We start from the raw sequence: 14,088 nt of genomic DNA on the forward strand, positions 1-14,088 counted from the left end.
TCAAAGAGTTATCACCAGAGGATCTGAGGGTAAGAAGGGAGCCAGTGCTCACCTAATGCAACACCCTCTCACTGTGTGGATGAGGAAACTGGGCAGGAATGTGATCGCAGATGCTGACAGCCCGAGGCAGACAAGTTCCTGCTCCTTGGGCTCTCTCTCAGGCAGGATACTGGCTAGAACATCTCAATGAGGCTGACATCTTCAGAACTGGAGAGGTGCCCAGTTTTGTTGCCTTGGACAGCTGGGGCACCAGGGACCTCAACCATTCCACAAACCAAGCCTGAAGCCAGAATTCCAACCTCCAGCCTGAAAAGCAAGGTAGTCCCTCCCAAACACCTCATGGCCCTGAGAGTCTTGCCCAACCCCACAGGAGAAACAGAATTCAAGCTGTTAGCTGGAGAGAGCCAAGCCTTGGACTCTGTCCTCACAGGCAGCGATAAAGTTTTCCAAGTGGAATCAAATGTGCAGGGAGGATCCAGATGCTGGGATGACCTCTCTTTTCCACTGGAATCATTCAGACTCCAGAGCAGAAATCCAATTGCTAATGAAATGCTTAGCTCTCCAGAGCATATAAGAATCCTGCAGTTTAGGGCAGCCCGGGTGGCTCAGCGGTTAAGCGCGGCCTTCGGCCCAGGGCATGACCCTGGGGACCCAGGATAGACTCCCACATCGGGCTCCCTGCGAGGAGCCTGCTTCTCCCTCTGCCTGTGTCTCTGCCTCTCTTTCTCTCCGTGTCTCTCATGAATAAATAAATAAAATTAAAAAAAAAAAAAAAAAAGGATCCTGAAGTTTAGCTGGAGGCTGAAAGATTCAGAAAAATGTCAAAAAAAGATTACAATCAAGATGTAGATATTTTCAGTGGCCTAAGGGGATGCTCTGTCTCCTCCTCCCATGTCCACTTTCAGGCAATGGGCACTGTGAGTCCTGGCAGGAGGCAGAGCTCCACCTGTTTCTAGGGAGGCTGTAACCTCCAGGGCCTCATTCTTTAGTGCCCCCCCCCACCCCCAGCAGGGAGAACACGGGCATGTGACTTGAGCTGGACAACCAGATGCTCAGCCTGGGTTCCGCCTCTGGAGCGAGTGGCACAAAAGAGCAGGGAGAGTTCAGAACTCACTCTGGAGCGGGGAGTGGCATCCGGGTCGGCTGGCGGCAGTGATGCGTGGCCAGCAGCATTAGCACCTTTGCGTTGGTTCCAGCCTCCCAACTTCCCGCTGGCCTGAGTACATCTGGGCCCTTGCTAGTCAGGCTTTCAGTAAGCCACCATGTGCTCTCCCAACGCATTTCTTTTCTCCTTAATTCAGCCAGAGTCCTAACACCCGGACTACCCCACCATGTCCTTTTACCCTCACAATGGTTACTCCGGCCCCCCCAAGATAACAACTACGCTCAAGCTTCTATCTCTTCGTCTGTGAAGAGTCTAATTTAAATACCCATGTCTGAGAGGATTGCAGCCACCTAATAACCACAAATATGGACAAATGCCATAAATGCTGAATATAACAACCTCCCTGTCTCTGGTTCTACTGGTTTGGGGTACTAATATCAGAAATTAAAGGCAATGCCACTCCCTTGGACTCTTCCCTATTTCTCCACCAACTCAGGAAAGGATGGCCTTGGAGACAGGAAACCTGGCTTCTAGAACTTGCCCGTGCCACTTTAACCCTGGGACAGGTGCTACCCGTACGACCTATTTCACAGAGAGGTGAAAACAAATGAGAAGCCACGGTGGCACAGTCCTAATAGCCCCGTAATTCCTAGCTTGATCGTCCTTTGCAGTCCTCTCTTTCTTGACGTCCCCAGTGATCAACACCTGATCGATTTCAATTCAATTTAATAAATACTTATGGAGAACCTTCCATGTGCCATATGCTGTACTAGGTGCACAAAGTCACGGTCCCTGTTTTCATAAAATGCAAGACCTCCTCATCCTTCAGCTTCTGTGACGCCACGTTCTCCTGGGGTTTTTTCCTTGCCATTCCTTCCTTCCAAGTATCTACTGCTGATTCCTTCATGCTGCACCTCTTACATGCTGCCCTCCTCACCTTCTACCCTCACCTTCTACCCAGAATATATTCTCCTCATGGGTGATGCCATCGCCTTCCCTATCTTCAACTACCTTCTATGGGGATCCCCAAATGTCTGTTCCAGAATGTCTGAGAGGCAAAGGGGCTAAAGGGAGGTAATTGAGTTTGTTTGGAACTGGTCTTGAAGCTGCAGCTGGAAAGTAGGTAACTATTGTGTTTAAATATTTATTTATTTAAGATTAAGAGAGAGAGAGCATGTTGGGGATAAGATAGAGGGAGAGGGAGGAGAGAAGCAGATTCCCCACTGAGTGTGGAGCTGGACTCGGGGTAGCATCCCAAGACCCTGAGACTGACCTGCACTGAAATCAAGAGTTGTCGCTTAACTGCCACCCAGGTGCCCCAGTAAGTAATCATTTTTACTTAAATGCTGTTTATTTGAGATGACTTAGTGAGGGAATCACAGAAGGGCAACCCCCCCATATCTTGGGGATCTCCTGCCTGGACCCATATGTACAACTAGCCGCTAGACACCTCTCTCGGATGTCCCAATGGATACTTCCAACTCAACATGTCTGAAATTAGACTCAGTCTCTCCCCTAAAATCTGTTCTTCTTCCTATGTGTCTTAAGTAGAAACCCGAGCAAATACTCTGACTTCTCCCTTGCTCTATACATTTGGTTGGTCCTCAAGGCCTGTCAACCCAACACCCTTAATGCCTTCCTAATACAGTTCCTCCCTCCCCTACTGCTCTGGCTCACACTCCTCTTCTGTTTTGCCTCAGTGACCGCAACGATCTCCTTCCTCACTGGTCTCTTTGCTGCCCATCTTCCCCTATCTCTAGTCAATCCTTCATATCACAGCTAAATGATCTTTCAAAAAGAAAATCAGGGACGCTTGGGTAGCTCAGTGGTTGACTGTCCGCCTTCAGCTCAGGGAGTGATCCTGGAGTTCTGGAATCGAGTCCCACATCGGGCTCCCTGCATGGAGCCTAATTCTCCCTCTGCCTGTGTCTCTGCCTCTCTTTCTGTGTCTCTCATTAATCAATAAATAAAATGTTGTTTTTTTTTTTAAAGAAAATCAATCTCTCTCCCTCTATCTCTCTCTCAAATACACACACACACACACTCACTCACACACACACACACAGAGTCCTCTGTAGCTCCCACTGTTCCCACAGTGAGGTCCAAACCGCTCAGCCCACACCTGGCCCTGGCCTGCCCCTCTCAGCTCTCTCTCTCACCAGTGCCCCATCATACCCTGCTGTTTGCAGTTTCCAGAGCAGACCATGTTGTGTCACACCTCCACTCCACTTGCCTCAGCTGTTTCCCACATTGAGAATGCCCTGATTCTTTGCCACCTGATGGACACCTACTCATTTGTTAGAACTCCACTCAAAAATCAGGTCCTCCAGGAAGCCTTTCATTCCTTCATTCATCCACCCTGCAGCATTCACCAAGCACAGGCACCATGCAAGGCACTGGGACCACCCTGGACCTTTCTTAACACTCCTGTCTCTCCTCTGGCCTAGCAGAAGTGACAAGCCCCTCAGCAGACCCCTGAACACATTCACACTGACATCCATGCCACTAACTGTCCTGGATTTTATTTTTAAAGATTTTATTTATTTATTCATGAGAGATACAGAGAGAGAGAGAGAGAGAGGCAGAGACACAGGCAGAGGGAGAAGCAGGCTCCATGCAGGGAGCCCAACGCGGGATTCAATCCCGGGACTCCGGAATCATGCCCTAGGCCGAAGGCAGGCGCCAAATTGCTGAGCCACCCAGGGATCCCTTGTCCTGGACTTTTGTACATGTCTGTCTCCCTCACAGACCATGAGTACCTTGGGGGGTGTAGCCGAATCTTCTTTGTCTTTGTACCCCCAGTACCTAGCACAGAGCACACAACAGGGATTCAATAAATGCATGTTGCATGAGTGAGTGAAAGAATCAAGAACGTGGGAGAAAGCACCCTGTAAACCATGCTGGGCAGGGTTACCACTGCTGCTCTGGCCAGCTTTCTCTCTCTGTAACTGGGCAAGCCACATCCTAAATGCCAGGCTGGGGTTCAGCACAGCCTCCCTAAAGAAATGGTAGAGCAAATTCTGAGCTTTTCACCACATCTAGTGCAAGTAGAAGTGGGGTTGAGGAGTGGCTCTTGGCTCCTGAATTTTCACAGAACACGTACTCTTGGGAAGCCACAGAAGTGGACATAGACTCATGTGGAAGATCCCTGGTAAGCCGCTTACAACAGCCTCTGATAGGGAGACCGGATGGGGACAGAGGAGAAGTGGACAGAGAGCTAGTGCCTTAGGGCAGAGGAAAGTATGTTCCTGGGCCTTCTCCTGGGTCACTCATGGGATGACTGGGATCTTAGGAAGTGAGAGGATTCCTTAATTTCCTCAGTGTTGCCCAACTCACATTCTGTGCTTAGAAAATACAAAGTAATCTTATTGGCCAACAGAGCCTGGCTAGGAGTTTTTAGGGACTCAACAGGTTGATAGCAATTAAGATCAATTAAGACTGTAATGAGATAATATATTGGTAAAAAGGCTATTAAAAAGGCATCCTAGTCTCTTGTTAAAGACCTCCCCCTACCCCCCACCCCTTGTTTGTGGTTGTTTGTGAGTTTCTTCTTTTTAAATCTTTGTGTAGTGGGGGCATCTAGGTGGCTCAGTGGTTGAACATCTGCCTTTGGCTCAAGTCGTGATCCTGGAGTCCCAGTTTTGAGTCCCACATTGGGTTCCCGGTAGGGAGCCTGCTTCTCCCTCTGCCTATGTCTCTGCCTCTCTCTGTGTCACTCATTAATAAATAAATAAAATCTTAAAAAAAAATAACCTCTTTCCCTGTGTTCTAGTCAACTCTAAAAGTCGATTGTTTAGGGGTGCCTGGCTGGCTCAGTCAGTGGAGCATGCAACTTGATCTCGGGGTCGTGGATTCAAGCCCCATGTTGGGTATAGAGATTACTTAAAAATAAAATCTTAAAATAAATAAAGGTTGATTACTTAGTGAAACCACAGATTCTAGAAATTATTGGCTTATTAAGTACAGTTTATGCATAACTTTTCAGAAATAGTTTTCTATGTAAATCTCAGTTTCACTCATGTATGCTCTTCAAGAATATTTTTAGATTATTTATTTATTCGAAAAAGAGAGATGGACAGCCCCAGTGGCTCAGTGGTTTAGCGCCGCCTTCAGCCCAGAGCATGATCCTGGAGACCTGGGATCGGGTCCCACGTCAGGCTCCCTGCCTGGAGCCTGCTTCTCCCTCTGCCTGTATCTCTGCTTCTCTCTCTCTGTGTCTCTCATGAATAAATAAATAAAATCTTAAAAAAAAAAAAAAAGAAAAAAGAAAAAGAGAGAGAGAGAATGAAGAAGGAAAGACAGACGGAGAGGGAGAAGCACCCTCCCCTGCTGAGCAGGGAGTCTGATGCCCAGCTTGATGCCAGGACTCTGGGATCATGACTGGAGCCAAAGGCAGACGTTTAACCAACTGAGCCACCCAGGCAATCCTCTTCAAGAATTTTCTTTTTCTTTTTAAATTTTTATTTATTTATGATAGTCACAGAGAGAGAGAGAGAGAGAGAGAGGCAGAGACATAGGCAGAGGGAGAAGCAGGCTCCATGCACCAGGAGCCCGACGTGGGATTCGATCCCGGGTCTCCAGGATCGCGCCCTGGGCCAAAGGCAGGCGCTAAACCGCTGCGCCACCCAGGGATCCCAAGAATTTTCAATTCAAAGCCCATTCAACATATTAACTGCAACACTGTGTGTACTCAAGAAAGACAGGGAGCAGCCCAAATGCTCTTCTGTAGGGGACTAGTTACATAAATGATGGCATGTGCATACAGGAGAATACAATCTAGCCACTGGAAAAAATGAGGCAGCTCTACATGCATTGTTATAGAATAATCACCAAGATACGTTAAGTGAAAAACACAGAATGCAGAACCTTGTGTATAGTATGCCACAATATGTATTTATCTTCAGATTTTCTTCAATCTACAGAGGCTACCTCTGGAAGCATGGCTGAAAAATGACAAATTAGAATTGCCTAAGAAAGGGGCACTGAAGAATTAAAGAAATGGGAAATATTAGAGAATGGGAAATTAATTTTTTCAAAGTTTCATGTTATCAAATTTATCAATATTTCTTCCTTTTTTTTTCTTAAGATTTTTCCTTATTTATTCATGAAGGACACAGAGAGAGAGAGAGAGACAGAGACCTAGGCAGAGGGAGAAGCAGGCTCCCTACAGGGAGCCTGATGCGGATCCCTCGATCCCAGGACCCTGGGATCATGACCTGAGCCGAAGGCAGACGCTCAACCACTAAGCCACCCAGGTGCCCCATGCTTTGTATCTTTCTTAAGAAGATCTTCCTTCTCTCAAGGTTAAAATAGATATTTAAGGGTATAAAAAAATAAAAAAAAAAATATTTAAGGGCGTCTGGGTTGCTCAGTCGGTTAAATATCTGCCTTCTGCTCAAGTGCACCTTGAGTCTGGCTCCCTACTCAGCAGTAAGTCTTCTCTCTCTCTCTCTCTCTCTCTCCCCCTCTGCCTCTCCTCCCTTCTCATTCTCTCCATATATATCAAATAAATAGATATAATCTTTTAAAAGAATGGGCACCTGGGTGGCTTTGTAGGTTAAGTGTCTGCCTTTGGCTCAGGTCATGATATCTGGGTCCCGAGACTGAGCTGGGCATCAGGCTCCCTGAGCCTGCTTCTCCCTCTCCCATTCCCCCTGCTTGTGGGCTCTCTCTCTCTCTCTCTCTCGTGAATAAATAAAATCTTTAAAAAAAATCTTAATAAAATAAAATATATTTTTCTAATTCTACTGTATTTGTATATGTGGGCATAATATGTATAGTAATCTGCTGCCTAACGAAGTGACTTTTAAGACTTACTTTATACAATATAACTTATCTCTTTTGAATCTTTGACCTTATTTATATATTACCTTAAATAGAAAATGGAGGGGAATAATCTACCAGATTTTATTTTTAAATAAAACAAAATGGAGGGGGGCACCTAGCTGGCTCACTTGGTGGAGCATGTGACTCTTGATCTCAAGGTTGTGAGTTCAAGCCCCATTTTGGGTATAGAGATTAGTTGAAAATAAAATCTTTTTTTTTTTAAATAAAATCTTAAAAAATAAATGAATAAAATGAAATTTTTAAGGAATCTCTCTTATAGGGTACATTTTATGGTATGTGAATTATATCTCAATTCAAAAAGAAAGAATCTAGCTTATATGGCAAAGTTGAGACTAACTGCATGAGAACTGGTGGAGTCAGAATCCTCCCAGTCAAGGCCAATGTTAGGGTTTAGCCAGGATCTCCCAGAGACTCAGTTTTATAGTGTAGCCTAGTTTTGTAGGTTCAATGCCTCTTTGGGCAAAACAAACCTGCAACTAACCAGGAAGCACCTCTTTGTCTTCCTCCAAAGTCTTGCCTGAGAGTTGGCCCTAACTCGATCTACCAACCTGGTTCCCTTGGAAGGACAGGCCAACCCAGATGATGAAGGATCTCCCCAGAGAGCTGGTGCTCAGGCATAGAACATTGTAGGGCAGGTCAACTGGGCTCAAGTCAGGACAAGGAGGAGCCAGTGTGGAAGCTGGACAGATACCATCTGGCGCCCATGGGGAAGAGGTGCTGGAAATGGAACAGAACAATGAAGTGCAAAGCCAGGAGGCGCCAAAGAGGCTAATAGGCAGGAGGGGTCAGCGCTGGGTAACTGTTCAGAATACAGACCAAGAGCCCTGGTCCTTGGTGCTTGGCATGGCTGCGTGTGTCCATACACAAGCAGACAGTATTGGACAGCTATTGCCATCTGTATCATTATTGTCGTCGTCATCATCGTCATCATCATCACCACTACCAAACTGTTACTGGGACTTGCTATGAGTAGAGTACCAGGCATGGAGATAGAAATACATTGAAAACGGATTTCAGGACGCCAGGGTGGCTCAGCGGTTAAGCACCTTCCTTCGGCCCAGGGTGTGATCCTAGAGTGAATCCCACATCGGGCTCCCTGCATGGAGCCTGCTTCTCCCTTTGCCTGTGTCTCTGCCTCTCTCTGTGTTTCTTATGAATAAATAAATATTTAAAAAGAAAGAAAACAGGGATTTCTAGTTTAGTTGAAAAGTGGCCCAACCAAAGAATATTTAAGAAGCTGAATGAAGGGGATCCCTGGGTTGCTCAGCGGTTTAGCGCCTGCCTTCAGCCCAGGGTGTGATCCTGGAGTCCTGGGATCGAGTCCCACATCAGGCTCCCTGCATGGAGCCTGCTTCTCCCTCTGCCTGTGTCTCTGCCTCTCTCTCTCTCTGTGTCTCTCATGAATAAATAAATAAAATCTTTAAAAAAAAAAAAAAAAAGAAGCTGAATGAAGGTGGGGTGCCTGGGTGGCTCAGTCGGTTGAGCATCTGACTTTTGATTTCGGCGCAGGTCACAATCTCAGGGTCCTGAGATTGAGCTCGGCATCAGGCTCCATGCTCAGCATGGAGTCTGCTTGTCCCTCTTCCTCCCACCCATGCTCATACACACACTCTGTCTCTCAAATTAATTAATTAATTAAATCTTAAAAAAAAAGCTGAAAGAAGTGTATGATTGAAGCCCAAAGAAAATGTTAAAAATCCTTTAGACCGAGTTTTCATGTTTTCTTCAGTACAGGGCCCCAGTGAATGTTAACACAGGATGGGATAGGGGAACACAAACAGGGCTGGAGGGAAAGCAAGACTGAGCCAAGGAGAACAGAAGAAAAAGGCATTCCAGGCTTCCGGGGAAGCATGAGAGGTAGGAATGCTTGCCACCAGCCGTTTGGACAAACACACAGAGTGGGTCACTGGGTCAGAGCAGAGGGTTAGGGCAGGAGAGCCACAAGGGCCAGACCCCTGCATGGAAGGCCCTGACTGCCAGCCTAGAAGTTTGATCTCACGGTGCAGACAGTGGGGAGCCATTGAACGTGGCTGGGCAAGAGGGTGACCCTTGCCACCAGGCATTTTAAGTGACATTACAGAGAGCTCTTTATCCCGGGCTTATGCAAAGCCTTGTGTATATTTCAAGTAGCACTTGATACGGAAAGTCGTAAAGCAAGGCTCTGTGTCATGTAGAGGAGGCAAAAAAAAATGGTTTAAGGGTCTCACAAAGAGATGCTTCAGTGAGTACGAGAAATGAAGGGGAGAATATTTTAAAGAAGGAAACATTTTAAAGAAGGAGACAGAACTGCGAGGCATCTGGAAAACTGTAGCACTTTCTTCAGAGTCTGGCATGCCCTCTTGCAGCTGGGGGTGTTCTGCCTCCTTTTTTGGAGGTTAGCTGTGGTGTCAAAACACCGGATTGTGGTGTAGAGAGTGAGGCAGCTGGGAGGAGGCGGATGAACAGAAATATAAACATCAGGCCTGGAGAGCATAAAAGGCCTTCCCTCAGAGACCACCTTCATGCAGGGGACCTTTTCCTTTGCCTCTCGCAGGGGGCACTTGGGGGTTTTCGGCCAAGTTGCTGAGCTTGCCAGTTACCTCCAAGAGTTTCTCCTCTTAAAACAGCGATTTTTAAAAATCTGTTAGGTTCTGATTCCGCTCTTTTCCAATATTGTTCCTAATTGTGCATGGCAAGGCAGCAGGGCTGCTCTGGGGCCATGAACTCAGCAGCAACATGGAGCCATAAATCAGCATTTACGTAAGGTGGGAGAGGAAGTCAGGATTCAGCTTCCTGTGTTGCCCCGAGCTGTGCGTACAGCCACGGGGCAAGCTCTATGAAGGCAGAGGCAATAACAGGGCAAGCCAAGAGAAGGGCCCGAGTTAGGCACAGAAATGAGCCAGGCTGCACTGAAGATGTAGGCAGGCAATGATCCTGGTGGGGCCACAGCTCCAGGAAATGTCCTTCCTTCTTTCTCTGGCCTTTACAAGGGGTCCCTCTCCTCCTCTCTCCTGCTCACACTCCCGGAGAGCCTGTCTGCACCTTGAGTCTCTGCAGGTTCTAAATTAACACAAAGCACTGCGACTCAGAACTGTCTCTTCCTTAAGGTCATAAGGAAATACTCACCCCCTCTGCCCCTGGAGGCTAGCTCTGGCCACCAGTACGTCCTTACCAAAGCAACCAGGTCAGGCGATGCAGCTAACCAGAACCCTGACACTCAAGTTCAGGAAAAGCCCAAATGCACGCAGAGCAGGAGGCTGTACAGCTCGGGAACTCCTACAATAGTGGTGCTTTTTTTTGCTCTAAACTTCATTCCCTTGTAGCAACTGTGCCTGTACATCCCAGACTTTCTAGAAATGTGCTGATTTCACATGTTTTTCCTTGAGTCTCTCTGGAAGCACACAGGTGTCTGCCAGGGACTCTGCCCTCACGTTTTGGTTTGACAAATTGTCACCGTGCCCACGACACACAGTTGGCACGAGGTGGCAAAACAGCATCTTTCCTCCAGGTGAAACTCAGTCACTTGGTTGGAGAGAATGCCAGGCGTGGGGAAGCTCCAGGGTGCCAGGGCCATCCATTCCTGCCACTCTGAGCAGAGTGGCTGTCCAAGGACTGGGGTGGGCTGGTGCCACAGAGCCACACTGCGCCCCCATGGGGGGTGCTGAGTGCTGTCTGGTGAGAGTCTTCCCCCTCAGCCACTGTCTCTGGGAGGGAGTGGGTTGAGATACGGGGTGAGAGCAGAACTGCCCTGCCTGTATCCTGTACATGCTTTTTATGTTTTAAATCTTTCAACTATAGCTAGTCACATCTGAGGCCCTTAAGGAGAATCTGCTTGCCTTCTTCCCACACTTGCAGGTTTGGCTCCCTTCCTACCCCACAGAAGCTCAGTAGGTATGAGGACCCCCACCCTTCTCTGTGCAGCAGGCCTGGCTCAGAAAATGGGCCTCAGGCTCTTCTGGGGCAAATGGACTTGAGTCACTCCTCTGGAGGTAACTCCCCACCCCCACCCCCACTTTGTCCACCCCAGACACCATCACAGACACACAGTCTCAAAGCCCCAGCACTTTTCCCTTTGCCCAGAACACAATAAAGGAATTAGAACCTACCTCCTAAGTTTCTGCAGCTGACACTTCAAGGCTCAAAGTCTAGCTCGCCAGCTCAGTCACACACATCTGACGTGTCCTCTTTGCAACCAGGCCCCACTCCAGCCACCGTGCAATTTTGTTAATTCAAACTGCTTTCCCGTTTGGGGAGGTTGATAGCCATCGCCCATCTCCTTTTCCTGCTGACGTCATCCCACATTTTTCTACAGACACAAATAAGGGTACGGTTCCTGGGATAGTTTTCAGGTTGCCTAGGGTGGGAGTGGAGGGATCCTGGCCTCCTGAGTCTACCTCCCTTCTCTGGCGTTTGGCAAGTTGTCCGAGGTTAAGGGAGAGGCAAGGAAATAAATCACCTAGCTAAGGTGAAAGGCCAGAAAGAACTTGGTGACTCGCAGCTCAAGCCCAGATCTGTCCTGGGCATTTGCAATGCAAATCTGCGTTTTGTTCGCAGCCACCATGGTCTTGCACAATAGCCTGTGTATAAACATCCACGCCAACAATGCCTGACTGTGCAATCACGCTGTAATTACAGGCCGGCAGGAAGCTGCTGCTAGGAACTGCACCATGCAACCCCTAGACGTCCCACGTCGTGCGTCTCCACGCACCGAGGTACATTCCAGGACACACGGCCCCGTCCCGCAGCTGCAAGGCCCGCGGCTGCTACCCTCGCAGCCTCCCAGCCAGGGAGCCCCGGCGCCCCCCGCCCCCCGCCCGGCCTGCCAGCCCCGAGTTACTCTGCGGGGATGTCATAAACTTCTCAGCTGGTCTTTAAAAAGCCCTGCGCCACGAGGCTCCCGAGGGCGGCGGGAACCACCAGCAAAGTTCACAAGCACAATCCTGCAGCCCTAGCAGTTTTAGAAAACAGAAGAGAGCGAGATGCCACAGGGTGCACTGGAAGCGGGTTTTGGAGTTTTATATAGAAAACACTCACATATGTACGTGGGTGTGCTGACAGTTTTTATGGCTAAATTGCAAAGTGTTAGGCCTTAGGGATTACTGTCGGGTTCAGGACTTGGTGTGGGAGGAAGAAGGGTGGGGAAGTCGGGAGGCATTTGTCGAAAGGGGGCTTGGGGGGCAATTCTCGTGTCGCTTTTGGGAAATGCGTGGGGTTGTTTTCCCAAACGTCCGAGTTGCTCTGCTCTTCGTCACTGGAGGGCCGAGCGAAGAAAAGTGGGGGGAAAGTTCCTTTAACTTCCTTCCTGCAACCTCACCGAGGGCTGCGAAGAGGAAGAGCACGTTTCCCCGGGAAGCACCGGGCAGGGCTGGGGGGCGGCTGCGCCCAGCTGTGGGACTGCGGGACGCAGGCCGCGGGCGCCCCCCCTGCACCCCTCCTCTCGCAAACCGCGCCTGGAGAGGCCCGGCTGCAGCGCCGGCTCTCTTAAGCCCCGCGGCAAGGCGGCGGCAGCAGGGGCGCAGCCTGGGGTCCCCGACTCGGCCGCCGAGCGCCCCCCTCCCCGCCGTGCAAGGCCGCCCGCGCCCCCGCGCCCCGCGCCCCGCGCGGCTGGCCCAACCCGGCCCCCCACGACCCCGCCCGCGGGTCCAGGCCGCGGCCCCCCGCGCTTCCGAGCCCCCACGCCCGCGCCTCCGCGGCAGAGGGGGCGCCCAGCCCGCGGCTCACCTGCGCGTTGGATCCCGGGGCCGCCGGGAGGGGCGCGGGGTGCGGGGCGCAGGCGAGCGCGGCCCGCAGACTCAAACTTTGTTGCTCTCGGGACGGCGCAGTCGTCACTTCCTCGCGGAGCGGGCGGCGCGGCCCGGCCCGGCGTGTGACCCAGCAGCTCGCGCGGTGGCGCGCCGGGCCCTGCAGCCGCCCGCCCGCGCCCGGCTCTGCGCGCCCCGGGGGGCCCGGCGCCGACTCCCCGCTCGGCGCGCGCAGGGCTGCGGGGGGCCGCGGGGGGCCGCGGGGGGCGCCCACCGAGCCTGCACCCTGCGGGGTCCTTACGGCGCGGGAGAAATGCGACCGAACCTGTATTCTCAAGGTTGGGGTTCAGCCGCCCCCCCCCGCGAGCTGGGGTTCCACGGGGAAACACCCCCACCCCACAGACAAAAAGGTGGGGGTGGAGGAAGAGAAAGTTTTCCAGTTTCGCGTTGAAGGTCATGTCAGAAAGCGCAGTGCCCTGTACTTGGCCAAATAAAGCCTCGGCTGGGCCTTAAGACACGGGTTCCCTCTCCCCACGTTCCCTGCAAAGGTCTGCACGCGTGTCCTCCGTCATCTCCACTCGTTGTAAGTGCGCAGGACGTTTACCATTTATCACACTTCGGGGGGTGTATTTCAGCGTCCAAGGTGGGGGCTGCAGGATCGTTTCTGTTCTAACCCTCCCGGCGACTTCCACCCCTTCCTTTACACTCAACTCTCTCTCAGAAGATCTTTTTGGGGCCTGATGCATTCCGTGTTTCATCACGGGCCCAAAGTGACTTACAGGGTAGGGTGGAGTCCTGAGAAGACTAGCTTCAGGCAATAGTAATTTTGAAATTTATCGTTGCCCAAATTAAATGCACTCACCGTATTCAAAACTGCAACAAAAAGCTACCTTTTTTTTTTTTTTGGTTTCTGATAAATAGCAACAAAGGAGTGAAACAGCAGTCTTTACGGGAGAATCCTCTCTGATAAAGCTGGAGAGAAAAACGGGGTTAGCCTTTGCTGTGGTTTAAAAAAAAAAAAAGCAGACATTTGAAACTGCAGTGGAGGGCTTTCATAACAGGAACATTAGCTTCATTGTAGCTTGTTGTGGAAAACAGGGAGCTTTTTAAAGGTGGTTCAAAAGCATCAGTTAGGGCTTAACAATTTTCCCTTTTTCCCCAAATACTGCTTCTACTAGCACGCTGGCTGGATCACAGAACCTCCCGTTCTGATGCTTCATCTTTTTACAAAAACACAGGGAATGGTAGAGTGAAGGCTTTGTCCAGAAAGACGTATGTGAAACTGATGAAAAGTGGCATCTGGGAAATGATCCCCAGGTTTGTGTTAATACCTAATGGGAAGCCACAAATGCAGACTCGCCCAAAGATTGGGAGTATGCAGATGAGGCTCTCCTAGCAACATGAAATCCCCCACAC

General features: G+C 50.0%; 1 protein-coding gene across 2 annotated transcripts in view; it reads right to left on the minus strand.

Annotated features, from left to right (window-relative positions):
• MIDEAS (mitotic deacetylase associated SANT domain protein) overlaps positions 1–12,847 on the minus strand; it is a 66,349-nt gene extending 53,502 nt beyond the window's left edge. For both annotated transcript variants that reach the window (XM_072761981.1, XM_072761982.1), the window contains exon 1: positions 12,653–12,847. The gene's annotated coding sequence lies outside the window, so the exon portion shown is untranslated. The remainder of the gene's footprint in view (positions 1–12,652) is intronic.
• Positions 12,848–14,088: the final 1,241 nt, after the last annotated feature.

This window comes from Vulpes vulpes, chromosome 6 (genome assembly GCF_048418805.1).
Source record: "Vulpes vulpes isolate BD-2025 chromosome 6, VulVul3, whole genome shotgun sequence".
Lineage (NCBI taxonomy): Eukaryota > Metazoa > Chordata > Mammalia > Carnivora > Canidae > Vulpes > Vulpes vulpes.